Here is a 15,643-nt window from a genome sequence, read left to right on the forward strand (position 1 = left end):
AATAATTCGTATAGCCCTTCCTGAGCAAAATGAGGTCCTCAGAACACTTAACCTCCAACCTTTCCCCGTTTCCAGCATTTATATTATTTTTGTTCACCCACACTACAGCCCCAACTCCAGCCCCTTCCTCTCTGTATTACGTTGTAAGTAATGTCACCTCCCTGATTCTCAGCTTCTTCAATTAAAAAAGAGTCGAAGTCATAACATCTTCTTTGGAGGCTCCTTGGATGGCCGGAAACAATGTACATGAGGTGAAAATGTTCCAGGCCATCCACGCATTTATTGCAAAATCTGTTAAAAGTTGAAGAAGTCAGAGAATGATTGCAGCAGGACAATAGGGAAGGACTTTTACTCTCCTTTCCTGCCCCTTCCTTATTTTGTCCTATTTGAATATGTTCTTTATTTTATAATCAAAGTCTATTAGGACCTCACTTCCTTTCAAGGCAGTGGAATCTTACAAAGATCCATTTGCACTGAACTCTCCGTGTGCAGCAAGGTACTGCCTTGCTCTCTGGACCTCCTGTCTCTTTTCTCTGAATCTTTATTCCTTCCTGTTCCTCTAAACCCTGTCTCCATGTCTGTCTCTCCCACTGCCTGACTTCTTCCTCTTCTTCACTTCCTTCTGACGTCAGGGTTTCTGCCTTGCCCCATCTTTCTGTCTCTCCACGTCTTTGTTTTTCTCATCTCCGCTTCTCTCTCCCTCCGTGTCCAGGTCTCTTCCTGTCCATCCATCTCTCAGCCTCTGCCTAGCTGGGTCCTCCACTCTGATTCTCTCCCATCCATCTCCCTGGGCCTGACAGAGGCTCTTTGTCGAGTCTCTTCCTCTGTCTGCCGCCATCCGTTGTTTTCTCTGTATCTCGCTGGCCGCGTATCTGCCACTGTTTCTATCATTTTCTCTCCATCTAGCCATTGATCTCTGATTCCCCTGCTCCACTTCTCTGTCTCTCATCCCTGTCACCAGCTCCCTCTCTGTCACTTTCTTATTCTCTCCCTGCCTCATTGCACGCTCTTTGAACATCAGGCCCGGCCCCAGCCCGGGGTCTCTGGGCTCCAGGAAGCCAGCCAGGGGCTGTGCAGGCTGCGCTGTAACTCAGGAACTCCGCCAGCAATCATTTCATTAGGCAGGAATGGCGTTCCCATTACCAGATAGCAGGCCTGCTTCTTCCCCACCATGGCCCCCTCCCTGCTGCAAAGCCCCCTCGCAACTTCCTGCTCGCAGCAGCCACACAAGGCCTCATTCTAATCCTGCAGCTTGTCTGTTTAGTGTCTTTGGAGAGGGAAAAGGAGCAGAAAAGTAGCTTGTCTTTTATTTTTATTTGCCTTCTTTTTTTCCCTTCCTCCAGATAGCCCCCTGGGGCACCGGCCTAGAACAGAGCAACAAATATTTACTAATTCCATTAACAGAAGAGAGTTGGAATTTTTTTTCCCAAGCGAATATCCGAGGCCCCAAGTTCATGGTGAGCCCTCTCCCCCGCATGGCCCCCTCTCCCCCCTCCTCCTTACACGCCCAGGACTTATATATAGTTCACTCAGTGCCATTTCCCCAATTTTTTCTGAAGTTCAAGACAAGTTGAAGGGTCAAAAAGGCAAAGGGTGTTTTAGAAGTTTAGCAGACAGCTTTTGGTACAAGGAAAAGAGAGGGAGAGCCGGAGAGAGGGAAACAGGGCGAAGAGGCAGGAATCTGGCTCGCATTAAGCTGGGAAGTTCCAACCATTGATTCGCTCTGGAATTATGGCTTTTAAAAAACTGCAAAACGTGGTTTATTCATAAGGGTTCTTTTTTTTTTTTTTTTTCCTTAAGTAGTGACCCAAAGTTACACTTTGGTTCACCAAGACGAAGACGCGTCCTTCCTCTCTCTATGGATCTTTCAGGTAGGACTGGGAGTAAAGGGAGGGAGGATGGGAGATGATAGATTTCCAAGACAGTGAGTTCTGAGAACACAGAAGCGTCTTCTGGCCAGGCCTGTTCAATGTCTTTACCTTCCCTGCTTCTGAGGACAAACCAATGGCACTTCTTTGCAAGGGGAAGGGAGATCTCTTATGGGAAGGGGGAGCTTCTTCTGAAATGGCAACTCCTGATCTCTGGTAAGGGAGGATGTAGAGGAAAAAATACTCATGGGATTAGGTTGATGAATGCTACACTGGGAACAGATTTAGTGATTGCATTCATCTCCTAGGGCTGCCCCCAGCTAATGCCCACAAACAGGTGGCTTAAAATGAGAGAAATGTATTCTTCCACAGTCCTAGAGGCCAGAAGTCTAGAATCAAGGTGTCATCAAAGCCACGCTCCCTCTGAAGGCTCCAGGGAGGAATCCTTCCTTGCTTCTTCCAGCTTCTGATGGCCCCAGGCATTCTTGGCTCAAGCCTGCATCACTCCAATCTCTGCTCCCATGTTCATATGGCTTTCTCAATGTGTATCAAATCTCCCTTTCCTTTCTCTGATAGGGACACTTGTCCTTGGGCTTAGGGTGCACCCTAAATTAAGGATGATCTCATCCTAAGATTCTTACATCTGCAAAGACCCTATTTCCAAATAAAGCCACATTCATAGTTTTGTGGTGGGGGATGTTAGGACTTGGACTTAGGTATTCAGGAGACACCATTAAACCTGCTACAGTGATCATAGAGTGCTTCTCAACAATGCCACATGTGGAAGCCAATTAAAAGCATCCTGAAGCAACACAGCTGGAGAAATGCTCAGTGCTGAGTTCCTTCTCTTCTCGTTCCATCCTGCTTATTAAGGAAAAAGCCTTAGCTGGGTGCTAGGGTCCTTGAACGCTTTCTTACCCCCTTGTGAATCCTCCTTTTTAAGAAAGAGAGATGATATCCCTGGGAGTCAAACTTCAGCAGGTTAAATAAATCCAGTATTCCTTATACTCTTGACTCACATGACCTTCTATTTATGAAAATAGATACTGGTCTTCCCCTGATGTCATGACATGTGGCTTCCTTTTCGATTAAATTAAATTTGAGCAATTGATAAGCAATTGAGTTGAGAAAAATATTAAGTAGATAAATAATGGAAGTAGTACATAGCCATGGCAAGTATGGGTTTGCTGCACAGATTAAGGAAAACTGGGAAATACTGAAATGGCATGCTGGTTTTCCACAGCAGCCCAACACTTGTGAGGTTCACCAGCACGAGGGTGGTTAAGACAGGTTCAGTCTGCTGGAGTCTGCTGTTTCTCCTTGAACCTGAGCCACTGTTTCTCATGGTTATATGCATTGGGTTTCCCCATGAGATTTTATTTGGGGGTGGGAAAAAAACCCAAAGCTCCATAACTAAAAGAAAGCTTAACACATCAACCTTCTCTGTCACTTCACTTCTATTTTACAGATGAAGAAATTAAGGCTCAGGAGGGAGGAAAAAAAATAAAAGAAAGAATTGTCCAAGGTCACCCAGGCATCTGGACTCCCATATGTTGAGCTACTTCTGCTCATGGGGCAGCTGCAATACATGAATTCTTCACTACATGAGTTATTGTATTAAGTCCTCAGAGCAGCACTGTGAAATTGCTGGAATTTTACAGGGGAGGAAACTGAGGCTCAGAGAGGTTAGGAGCTCATCTGAAATGACTGAGCTGATAAAGAGAGGAGCTGGGATTCCCAACCATATCTGACTGTCTTTCCATCTGGTGTATTACTGCAGCAGCCTATTGCCTTCTCTCACTGCATGCACACACACACAGGCGCATGTGCATGCACACACACACATACACACACACATACACATACACACGCAGAAGGTTTCTGCACCAAAGCATTTGGCTGAGGGCATGCTAAGTCCTGGTCATTTTTGCAGGCTCTGTATTCAGACACCTTGTCCATATGACACTTCTCTGTTGGATCTGCTTGGAAATTCTTGCAGGTGACAGCATATTTCTGGCTTATTCTGAAGGGTATTAAGTGCAAGAGAGACTTTCCTTCTTGGAGAAAGAAGGGGGCTGTGCGTAAAGAGAGAGATTTTGAGCCTGAGGGTGCCAAGTTATTGCTTTCTACTGTGGAAATTTCTAGATGTTGGAAGATAATGAAATGAAGTCAAGTATTTGACTTTTTTTCTTTTTAACAGCCAGATGTTGAACCCTGACACCATGATCACAGGAGTGACCTGCCTCTGATGTGTTAGCTGCTGAGAGTCTACACTGACGATGCTGTTGTATTGTAGATCCCTGGTGTGTGCGCTTCAAGAAACTAATAGGAGCCATGAACCTCCTACCCCCATAGCTAAATGCCCACACACAACACTTTTCATACAATTCCTTGGATGTAGTCTTGGGAGCTCTTCTCTGAGTTCTGGTGTAAGATTCTCTTATTTACTGATCAGCTTGGGGACACCCCTGGATATTCCCACGGGTGACTACTTCAACTCACAGATGGAGAAACTGAGACCTCAGGGCAGAAGAACTCCCCAAGTCCCAGGGATACTTAGGCCTGGAGCCAGGGTTTGGGTGCTATCTATGCCTTCTCACTATGCCTGTGGCTCACTGCTTCTTCTCACTGCCCTCTTCTTTCTCTGAAAGCTTAAGACAGTTCTGAGTAGACATAGGCAGTCTGGGAGAACCCAAAGGGTAGAGAATAAAGGATCCTGCACCAATCTCGTAGGTTTGAATCCAAGCTCCACCACTTACCCAAAGCCTTGGGTGAGACATTGAACCTTTCTGTTTCTCAATTTTCTCATCAGTAAAATGGGGATTATATTAGCATCTACATCACAGAGTTATAGTGAGGATTAAAATAGTACCCACATAAAGTTTTGAAAGAGTACCTAGCACACAGTACACATTCAACGAATAGTTATTACTATTATCATAATTATCAAGATTATTATTAGATGTAGAGGGAAAAACGCCTCTTGTGATGTGGCATAGACTCCACAGACAGGCTCATATGTGCCCTCTCCCACTCCAACTCAGCCAAGAAACATTTCACTCCAAGCACAAACTGATTTTGGTGTTGGGATAGTAGAATTCAGAGGTGCCTGGAGCTTAACTGGCTTAATCCCATAACTTTTAGGCAGAGAAACAAACATGAAGAGAAATCAAGAGATTTTTCTGAAGCTCCCAGAGCTCTTTAGAAGCACAACCAGGTCTCCAGAACTTTCAACCTGGAGCTGGGACTCCATTCAATAGAGCACCCTCTCCTCCCACTACTTCAGGCTCATCTCCCTCAAAATGTAGTTCTGAAAAGAAGCCACTGGCTCTGTGACACTAAAGGGGTTAACTCAGAACCCTGCAGCTGGCTGCAGTGCACGTCCTCAGCTCTGATTTTCATTTGCAAAACAAACAAACAAGAGGCTCTCTAATAACTCCCAGACCTCCTTCTTTGTGGCTGAGATGTGGATTTTGTAAGAAGCAAGGCTTCCAAAGATCCCTAATTCCTATGCTGTTGTTGACAAAGGACTAAAGGCTGTTTCATGGCTAGTGAAAGCTTCACATGCTCATTCATTCATTCAAATTCATTCATTCACCAAATGATTACTGAAGACCTACCTTATGCCTTCAGACATGGATACAGCCACCCTCCCAGCCCTCATAGAACGGATGGTATTCTTACAGTGTTTTCAGAGCTGCACCAACAGAGAGGCTAGCATGGGATAGGAACATGGAGGTATCCAGCAAATAAATGCCAGTCCAAGAGGAACACGGGATCATTTGGTTCAATGGAAGTCCAGTTCCCCAGGTTGAATTTCTAGTTTGTTGCCTGGTTCAAAATCACATTGGTGCCCCAGATTGGCCATTCTTCTCATCCTCCCTTCCTTTTCCTCTTTTTCGTTCTTCCTCTTCTTCATGTTGTCTACCATGAGCTGAAAAATAAATCAGTATGATATATTGGGAGCCCCCTTTTTCTAGATGGGCAGTGGAGGACAGAGAAAACAGTCTATGCAGCCAAAGCTTCACAGGTAGTAAGTGGGGAAACAGGGTTTGAACCAAAGTCTATAGGCCTTCAGATCCTAGGCTCTTCTCTTCTGGTTTATTTGTGTCATTTCCTTCCATTTGTCAAATAAAAGATAGAATAAGGGAGGTTTAAGGCTCACCATGAGTTTCCACAACAGCTAATATTTGGAGGAATTGCAAATTCTGGAATGACATCCACTTTAAGCTGCAAGGTAAATGTTCTTTAGAAACATACCTGAGGGATTGGGAAAAGCAGGTGGGAGAAATGCTAGCTGTATCCGTACATGGTAGAAGGGGTGAGAAAGGTCTCCGGAGCACTACTGAGAGGGGCGCTAATCTCATTCATAAGGGTTCCACCCTTATGACCTAATCACCTCTCAAGGCCCTCTTTTCAAATAGCATCACACCGGGGATTCAGTTTCAACATAGGAATTTTTTTGGGGGTTGGGGGGACACAAGCATTCAGTCTATAGCATAACCAAAGCTTTATCTTCTCAAATAGATATTTTCTTATGTAATCAGGTTGAATTTGATGAGCACCTCCCTGTGTCTATTGAGTCTTATGGGAAGCAGATGCTAAAATGGAGTGAGAAATGCAAGACATGTCTTAGGGGGTAATGCCTGTGAAAGATAAAGGCACAGGAAACAGGAGTAAAAAGAGCCTCAGATCACATTGAAGATGCAACAAAGTCTCAACCAACTTAATGAGTAGCTCCTCCAGAGCTGAGATTTCCCGTTAGAGGAGTCCTGCACTGGGCAGAACTGGCCAGGCTCTGGTACTTCTCCCATGCTCAGTGTTTGGCTGGGGGCTCCCAAGGAAAGATGTGTCTTTGATTTAAAAGCTGAAGTAGATCTCAAAGGTACTGCAGCTGAGGGCTGTCCACTAACTACACTCCTTGCAGCTGAATGGCAAGTTATTTCTTGAAAGGAGACCTGAGTGTCACGTCTTCATGGTTACCATACCCTTTTATACCTACTATATATGAAACACTGTATTAGGTCCTGGAACGGGAGAAGGAAGATAATACTTAATTCCTGCCTTAAGAGAACCCACAGGCTGGGTGCGGTGTTTCACGCCTGTAATCCCAGCACTTTGGGAGTCCAACACAGGCAGATCATAACGTCAAGAGATGGAAACCATCCTGGCCAAAACGGTGAAACCCCATCTCCACTAAAAATACAAAAATTAGCTGAGCATGGTGGCGCACACCTGTAGTCCCAGCTACGGGAGGCTGAGGCAGGAGAATTGCTTCAACCCAGGAGGCGGAGGTTGCAGTGAGCCAAGATCACGCCATCGTACTCCAGCTTGGGCAACAGAGCCAGACTAAAAAAAAAAGAAAAAAGAAAAAAGAAAAAAAAACTTACAGTACAGTAGGGAAGGTAGTCTTCCATGTGTCTCGATAGTCTCATTCCTGAATAACAATAACAAACAAAATCAAACCTAAAATGTTCTTTTGCAGATAAAATGGCCTAGAAGTAGCCATTAATTCTCATTGCAATTAATGTAAAACCCACAGCACCGTTTTTTTGTTAATAGAGAAGTAAAATCAAGCAATAAGCTGGTGACATGTAATATGGGTCATAATTATATGCCACTGATACCTGTAAAATCTGTTATTATACTACTAAATTGCAAAAATTCCTGCAAGAACATGTTGGCAGCTGCCATGCCAATGCTTACTAGCTCATCAGTTGTTTACAGGTTCTGCAAACATATGAATATTGGTTAACAAAACACACTTGATATTTGCTGGAGAATGCTTATTTTCAGATTTGACACTGTATTGCAGTATATATACTTTATTTAAGAATACATCAAATAAAGATCTCTACCAAATGGTACCTTGAATAAAAATCTGTGATGATAATGATGAAGATTGGTATTCCAGTTATCTAATGTTGCTTAAACCAGTCCAAGCTTAGTGCCCCAAAACAACAACTATTTCATTATGCTCATGGGTGCTGTGGATCAGGATTATAGATTAGGACAGCAGGGTTGTTTTGTCTCTGCTCTATGATGGCCAAGTTTCATCTGGGAAGATTCTTAAAGGCTGGTGGCTGGAAACATCTGGGGGTTCCTTCATTTATATGACTGATGGCTGTGCTTAGCTCAGATATTGGATCAGATAATTTACATCTGACTCCTCATTGTGGCTTGGGCTTCCCCACAGCATGGTGGCCTCAAAGTAACCATACTCTCTCCAGGAACCAGTGCTCCAGTGTTCTAGTGAACAAGGCAGAAGTTGCATGGCCTTTTATGAGCTAGCCATGGAATTCAGACAGCATCACTTCCACCGTACTCTTTTGGTGAAAGAAGTCACAAACCTACCCAGAGTTGAGTGGGGAGGATACAGACACCACCTCTTGATAGGAGAAGGGTCATAAAAATGTGTGGCTATTTTAAAGAACTGCCACAGTTGTTGATGATCATTATCACCAACTATGTGCCAAGCTTGATGCTAAGCTATCATGCATTTGTTCTTCACAATATCCTTAGGAGTTAGGTACTGCAATCTTCATTTTATAGACAGCTCAGGTGAGTTTCCCAAAGTCACACAGCTACAAAGTGGCATATCCAAGATGAGTTCCCAGACCTGTCAGGTTCTATAACCCTTCACACTAGTCTCAGTTGCATGCCTGGATGTCACCTCACCCTGACTCCTCCTATTCCTGGGCTGGGGCTGGCATAGGAGGAGCAGGCAATTGAAATAAAAAAATCAAAAATGAATTCAAAGCACTTCTTGGCTTGTGAAAATAATGTAAAATAATTTTATGATTGTTTTTAGTCATATGCAAACTCTTAAGTTGAAAATACTATAGTAAGTGGCCGGTGATGATGTTCCATTCATAATGTTCCATTGCCTCCTGCATTGTATACGCTAAGCTATGCTACCTTGTCTTTCATGCCCATCTCTAGACGGGTGATAGTGCCTTGAAGGAGTATTAGATGCTCTCCCTTAAGGAGCTGGCGGGAGAGAAAATGAGGTTCAGACCCTAGCCTGCTCTATGTTGTGCCTGCATGGAGTTGGCCATGAGCATCAGAACACCCTGGGACTCACTGTGACAGAGTCTGGAAGACACCTAAGCCTTGGTGGGAATGGGTCCCATGCAAGGAAGATGAGAATGTCACAGAGACAAGGCAATGGGTCCATTGCCTTGGTTTTTGTAGGTGATCTGTGTCAGCCCAGGAGTTAGAGGGGACAGATCTGGGAGACAGAAGTGACTTAATTAACTCCTCCCACCCCTTCCCCTATCCTGATGCCCACCTAGGCTGCACCCAAACATTTAACATGGATACATAAGGTGCTTCACTGCGCATTTCTGCCACACTTCGGGGGTCTGAAGTGACTTTGGACAGCACAGTTTTCCTTTTCCACATCCTAAGGTCATGACATCTCCTGAGATCCCAGCTGAGACTCCTTCCCTACCACACTCTTGCATCCTCTGGATCCCCCTACTGTGCACCCGACACGCAGTAGGGGACCCATTAATATTGAAAAAATTGCACTTGGCATTCCATCACTTTCAAATTGCAGAGAATCTGTCTGCTTTGCACATATTTCTGCTTCCCGCCTTGGTCTATGTTGTCCGCCTTGCCACAGATTTACTCCGCACTCTCTGCCTGACCTTGATTCTTCCCACCCCTCAGGTACTTCAAATTCACTTGGGGCTCGTTTCCCTCGAGAAGCTTTTCTCATAGCCAGTTTCCCAAGCCTGGGTTAAAAGCCCCTCCCTCTTCGCCTTCTGTGCACTCACGTGGCAGCATACTGTGATGCACTCATGTGCGGGAGGGTTCCATTTTATATGCTATGATTCAGATGTATCCCGAAGAATTTACGAAACAAAACATAGCTTTCTTTAGTTTTTATATGTAATTTTGCTCTGGAGTGTCCATTTCCATTAATGGCATAAAAAATTAGATTTGCCGATTAGAGGTAACTGTCTCTTTAATAAATATTCAGTCAATTGAAACTCCTGGTAAGGGCTGTGTCTCCTTTTTCAAGGTGTCCCTGCTCTCTGCTTCATCTCCTGGGAGGCTTCTGGGTGTTGGATAGGATGACCCTCCACCGAGTCTTCACTGTTCTCTGCCACGGGAGGCTGGCTTTGCCTACCCACCAGGTGCCGTGCTGCCATGCCATCGTTGACCCCTGATGTTGGCGAGGGTTGGAAGGTCTCCCACATTGTGATCCCAGAAAACACTGTGTTTCTGGCCTCTTAACACTTCCCACTGGGATACATGGGACCTTAGATGCTACCACAAACCCTGGGGAACTGAAGGTCCCCTCTCAAGCCATGCTCCCAGGTACCTCTCAGCAATGTGCAGCCTCCACCCCAGAGAAATGGGGCCACCGTCCAGATGTAGTTAGATTTTTCCAAACCTATATAGATGATTCTACCTCCACTGACTCTTGTTATGGGATGTAGAGTCCTGCTGGGGGTTGACCGGAGACTCTTCCTTCCCTGACTGCCTAACTCGGAATGTGCTTTGTTCTTTTCCTACCTGCCTACGAGTAACTCCCCTTATATCATACCCTCTTTTGCTGTTACTCTACAAGCTCTTTCTTCTAGGTGGAAACCACCTTTCCATTCTCTAAGTCTATCACTCTGTCACTTTGACTTAATGGCAAAAATCGATGTAGCAGAATAAGAGAGAGAAGAGAAAAATACATCAGTGGATAGTAATACACATGCACACATTTCCTTTGTTACACATTGAACTCCTTTGGGACAGCTTGGCACAAGGGGAGTGCTCAAGAAACATTTCTGGAATGGAACCTTTATTTCCCAGATACTGTTCTTGACTTCTAGAGACTTCAGTACCTGGCCTAGAATGCCCTGCACTGACTGTTGGCTCCATGTTTTAGTGGGGAACAATGGAAGGGATATAATAATAAGGCTGGGTGCCAGATTGTGAGCATCTAGTGCATATCAGATATAGTACCAGGTACTTTCATTAGCTTCTCCATAAGTTCACTCAGCCACACAGGATAGGCTTGATAATTTTCCTCTTACAGATGCAGCAACTGAAATTCGGAGAGGTTAAATCTGTTGTCTGAACATGCATTGCCAGTAAGTAAAAGGGCAACGGTTTGATCCCATGAATTTGGGACTCCAAAACCCAGGGCCTTGTCACTTGACCACAGTAGAAGTAAGAGGTCTGCATGGAAACCCTCCTTTACAACTGAAGAAAGACCTCTGGTCTCAGATGGTCATGGAACTCAATCCTTGTAAACCCCCATCTCCAGGAGGGCAGGCCTTGGAACTGCAGGTTAGAGTCTGGAATTCACTGGTGCCAAATCTCCGTTATATGGGACACACCATATGGAGCCTAGAATTCATCACAGCCTTTGGCAGGCAGCCTGGCCTGGAAATAACCCCAGAAGGCTATGTTTTGATCAGGAAACTTGCAGCTGTTTTTCAAAGTCATCTTTGGAATTTTTAATTTTACTTTATTTTTAGCAAACCTACATGCCCCTTGTTTTTCATCCACGGTTCTAATTTCCTTGGTGTTCTGGATTACCACGTAGGTACATGGCACGTGTTTGCAGAGATATGGAGAAGTCTGGAGAAGTTTGCACACCTCATCGAGCTAAGCAAGAGACAGGGCCTCGGGAAAAAAAAAAAAAAATCCCAAGTAACTTAAGTAAAAAAATCCCAAGAAAAGTTAAGCACATAAACAGCTGTGGCCTCATCACTGAGCCTTAAGGTTGCAGTGGGGAAAAGGAGGGGGCCCAAAGAGGCTCTGAGCATTCCAAAACATGAGCACAGCTTCTCTCCCGAAGGTGAGGCATCTGGGCAACTAGGCAGACAGCTCCATCAGGAAGGAGAGCCCGTCTGCAGAGGCCAGTTTGCCATGGGTCTTAGTGGGATCCACAGGCTGCTGAGAGCTCTCAAGTTTTGATTTTTCCAAGTGTTTCACCAGATCCCCATCATGCTGGGGCCAAATTCTTGAAAGCAAAGCCACATTTGAATTCTCCAAAGTAAAGCCACGTTTTAGGCTTTGGCTGCAGGGGCTTGGAATCAAGCCACTCTGGGACTTGAGAGTACAGCAATTCCATTTTTGAGGTTTGAGGAATCCTAGAGTTCCCCAGCCTGGGAGAGAAACTGATTTCAATCTGGTTTAATTCCTGTTTCCCCCACCTCCATTCCCCACCACCCTGACCTGGAGTTTTGGACGGCATACATAGCTCTCAGCATATTCTGATTTGAATGTACTAGGAGATTAATCAGTAAGGTGCCAAGCTTTTTCTCGCTGGGGTAAAACTTCAAGATCTCGTGAATACTCCAATGGAAATGGTGTATATGTTTTATTCTTGTCATCCCCCCACCCCTTCTCCTTTGAGCATGGCAGTCTTTCTGCAGTTGTGTCTATGTGACTGGTTGAGACAGGGAAGAAAGAGAGAAAAAAAGAAGCCACATGTAAAATTCAGGGTTTTGTTATTTTCTTTTGCCTACACGATACCACACAGATTGTGTGGTTGACTTATTTTTAACTGAGTCTTTGTGTGAATGAACCAAGCTGGTCAGTTGCTTGAGCAATATTGAGATCAGAAGCAAGATGATTAAAGGCACCAAAAGCAACCACTAATTTGACCAAAGACATCCCACAATAGCTAGACAAAGACATGTCAGTTTGGCCTGTATATAGATGTGGCTTGCCTCGAAGTCTGGTGACCAGCATTAGAACACCACCAAAATGAACCAAGTACACTTGGTACTGCTGGCCATCAAAAGAGCTGAACCTTACCATTCAATCTGCCAGTTTAGCTTGTTTGATCCTGTTTTCAAGAAAGCTGGGAGAAAATGCTGCGTGTGTGCGTGTGTGTGTGTGTGTGTGTGTGTGTGTGTGTGTGTGTTTAAGGAATTTGGGGGACATGTAAAAGGAAAATGGTTGGAAGTATAATTATATCTGTTGACTCTAATGATAAATTAAGTTGACCATGCAAAAATCCAACTACTTGTTAGTTGATTGATTACAAAGTGGCCAGTACAGCCAGTTGTATAATTTTTTGCTCCTCATTTCTTTTAAGCTGAGAAATCTCTTCTCATACCTCCATTCGTGTATGGCTTGAATAGGTTATGGGTTGCATTGTGTCTCTCAAAAGGATACATTGGAGTCTCAATCTCTGGGACTTCAGAATATAATCTTATTTGGAAATGGGGCCATTGTAGAAGTAATTAGTTATAATGAGATCACACTGGAGTAGGGTGGGCCCTTCATCAAAGATGACTGGTGTCTTCACAAGAAAAGGAGAAGTGACAGAGAGACGGGGATACCAAAGAAAACATCATGTGATGATAGAGGCAGAAATAGGAGTGAAGCAGCTATAAACCAAGGAATTCCAAGGTGCTTGCGGGCTACCACCAGCAGCTAAGAGAGAGGCACTGAACAGATCTCCTCTATGAGTTTCAGAGGTTTCATAGGGCGGTGATACTGACTTCAGACTTTGAGCCTCCAGAACTGTGAGACACTATATTTCTGTTTTTTTTTTTTTTTTTTTAAGCTACCTAGTTTGTGATTCCTTGTAATAGCAGTCCTAGGAAACATATGATATGTCAGTAAAATGAAGGAAAAGTGAAGGAATAAAACATTCAAAATTATAAAATTATAAAATATTAAAGCTAGATGAGGCTTCAAAATTCATCTCAGCCACATTTTTTTCACATGGATTCTGCACTACTCTAAGCCTTCAAGATAGTACATAAGATGCAGATGCCATGTTGGTCATGCAAATTTGGAAAATTCTCCATATCATCATCTTAGAAACAAAAAATGACTTCAGTACGTCAAAAGCACTGACAAGTCCTGCAGCTGGGAAACTTCTTTCACTGTGAACGAGACAGCTTTTCCAAATATCTTTGATGATGAGACACTTCTAGATGAGATACTTATCTACTTCCTATGAAACTAGTCTTTCATGAATAATACTTTGGAACATCCAACTTTTTCATTTTATAGATAAAGAACTTGAGAACTAGAGACAAAAGAAACTTGTTTACAGTTATACAGTGCCATCGCCTGAATTTTAATTGTCCGATAGCAAAGACTGCAGTCATCTACTGTGGGCCTCCTGGCTGAATGAAGAATGCCTCATTCACACAGCCAACTCTGCCCTTATGTGACTTTAAGATCTTCAGAGAGTCTTGCCTCCTGCCGGGTTTCCATTTCTCTGCTTGGAAAGTCAAGAGCCTGGGCTAGTTCATTGTTGTGAACTACATGTTTGTGTCTCTGACAAAGCAAATATGTGGAACCCCTCATCCCCAATGGGATGGTTTTGGAGGTGGGGCCTCTGGGAGGTAATTAAGTTTAAAAGAGGTAAGGGGGGTGAAGGTACCATGATAGGATTAGCATCTGATATGGTTTGGCTGTGTTTCCACCCAAATCTCATCTTGAATTGTAGCTCCCATAATTCCCATATGTTATGGGAGGTACTCAGTTGGAGATTATTGAATCATGGAAGCAGTTCCCTTGTACTGTTCTCATGGTAGTGAATAAGTCTCACGAGATCTGATGGTTTTATAAGGGGAAACCGCTTTCACTTAGCTCTCATTCTCTTCTTTTGTCTGCCACCATGTAAGACATGCCTTTCACTTTCCACCATGATTGTGAGGCCTCTCCAGCCACGTGAAACTGTGAGTCCATTAAACCTCCTTCTTTTGTAAATTGCTCAGTCTTGGGTACGTCTTTATCAGCAGCACGAAAACAGGCTAATACAGTACCCTTATAAGAAGAGAAAGGGACCAGAACTCTCCCTCCATCATGTGAAGATACAGCAAGAAGTCAACTATTCACGAGTCCCTTCCCTGAACCTAACCATGCTGGCACCATGATTTTGGAAATCCTGATTCCGGTATTATGAGATATAAATTTGTATTGTGGTTGTTGTTGTTTTGCTTCCTTTATTTATTTATCTGGTTACATATACATCAGGAAAATTCGTGTTGTTTAAATCACCTAGTCTATGGTACTTTGTTGTGGCAGCTCAGGCTGACTAAGACAGTCATTTCTAAGATCCCTTATGGCATGAAGATTCTGTGACTATTGATCTCCCCTGTATGTGCCTAAAAGGTGTAATTCATCCTTAGATGAAAATCTGTATCTAAAGGACCAAATTATTATTTTGGTCAATGATGTATTACTCTTCCCTTGTCCATTTCTTGTCTTAGCCCTGTCAGCAAATTCAATGCTGATGAGTTAATGTATGTGAAAGTGCTTTGTAAACAGTCAGGCCTTGTCCAAATAAAAGGACTGATTTTTATGTTATTAGGTTGAGAGCATTGCAGCCAAGCTGAAGGTGAAGTGTACCCACTCTTCTGTTGGCATGGGTGTATGATATCTGGGTATGTGCATGATGAGTGTAGTGAACATGTCCATGTGCCCATGTGTGTTTCAGTTTAATTGAAAATTTAAGAAGGAGCTGAGCATTTTTTTTTTTTTTTTAGATGGAGTCTCACTCTGTCGCCCAGATTGGAGTGCAGTGGCACGATCTTGGCTCACTGCAAGTTCCGCCTCCTGGGTTCATGCCATTCTCCTGCCTCAGCCTCCAGAGTAGCTGGGACTACAGATGCCCGCCACCATATTCGGCTAATTTTTTGTATTTTTAGTAGAGACGGGGTTTCACTGCGTTAGCCAGGATGGTCTCAATCTCCGGACCTCGTGATCCACCTGCCTCGGCCTCCCAAATTGCTGGGATTACAGGCGTGAGCCACCGCACCCAGCCACAGCTGAGCAATATTTTTACAAACATG

Source organism: Macaca fascicularis, chromosome 11 (assembly GCF_037993035.2).
Source record: "Macaca fascicularis isolate 582-1 chromosome 11, T2T-MFA8v1.1".
NCBI classification, from domain to species: domain Eukaryota; kingdom Metazoa; phylum Chordata; class Mammalia; order Primates; family Cercopithecidae; genus Macaca; species Macaca fascicularis.